Below are 1255 nucleotides of genomic sequence, written 5' to 3' on the forward strand. Positions count from 1 at the left end.
AAAATGCAATGAACTGGATCGAACACGTGACTAAAACTAAAGAATGATAAAAAATCGTAATAAATTATAAAAAAGAAATCCAAACTTTCAAACTAAATGATTTAAACTCAAAATGTTAGAACTTAAAAATTTAAAAACCTTAATTAATTCTATGGACCGACCCAAAAAAAACTCAAGCCTTAAACCTACCTTAACCCCAATTGACTTGATTCAAAAAGATAAAAATGCGGTGAACATGGATCGAACACGTGACCTTCAGATCTTCAGTCTGACGCTCTCCCAACTGAACTATCCACGCAAATGCTTGTTGTTCAATTTTGCATTTTTAAATCTTTTTTGCAGGCTTTCTCCTAAATTCAATCTCCCTAGAACTATTGTACAGACTACCTCGATTTTCAAATTAGAGCGATCCAAAATCACAACGTAGAGACATTGATAACACAAAACAATATGATAGAACATTAATGCAATCTTAATACATTATCTTATTCTAAAAAAATAGAAAGATGGATAAAATTTGAAGGATTTAAAAGAAATCAAAGAGAGTACCTCAGAGCTATTTGATTCGTTCTTTGGAGACGATGGCGACTTCAAGATTTGTAGTGTTAACAATGCTGAATCACTTGCGAAGACAACGAAAATGAAAGCAAAGAAGCTCCGGTAATAGAAGGAGAGAAAGAGATCGGGTTTTTTGAAGTTGCAGAGAAAAAGAACATGATGGAAGAACAGGAGAAAGTGGCGCCATTGAAATGTGTTTGGCGCCTTATCAAATTATTGAGAAAAAAATTGAAAAATCTAAATCGATTCAAAATAAATTCAACTTATAAGTGAAATAGTAAAAGCACGAGAAATTTAAAGCAGATCCAAAATCAATTTGATTGGTAAATAGCATAATTAAAGCAATATTATCAAGAAAAAAGATTGAAAATTCAAAATTTATTCAACTCATAAGGGAAATTCAAAGATCTAAAATCAATTCGATTTAAAAATGGCGTAGTTAAAGCAATGTTATCGAGAAAATATATTAAAAATACAAAACCGATCGAAAATCGATTCAACTCATCGGTAAAATTGTAAAAGAAAATAAAAATGGAAAATAGAGTAAACTTTGATCAAACACACAACAGAGACATCGATAAAATTGGAATGATTTAAAAGAGATGAAAAACAAAAAGAAAAGAAATCAAAGAGAGTACCTAAGAGTTTAAACCAGAGAACGTGAATGAGCATTTTTGCGGCTAGTTCAAGATTTGTA

At 30.7% G+C, this 1255-nt stretch overlaps 1 non-coding gene across 1 annotated transcript; it reads right to left on the minus strand.

Annotated features, from left to right (window-relative positions):
- Positions 1-225: 225 nt before the first annotated feature.
- Positions 226-298, minus strand: TRNAF-GAA (transfer RNA phenylalanine (anticodon GAA)). Its single transcript has one exon. It is a non-coding gene; the product is annotated as a tRNA-Phe (tRNA).
- Positions 299-1255: the final 957 nt, after the last annotated feature.

This window comes from Gossypium hirsutum, chromosome A06 (genome assembly GCF_007990345.1).
Source record: "Gossypium hirsutum isolate 1008001.06 chromosome A06, Gossypium_hirsutum_v2.1, whole genome shotgun sequence".
NCBI lineage: Eukaryota > Viridiplantae > Streptophyta > Magnoliopsida > Malvales > Malvaceae > Gossypium > Gossypium hirsutum.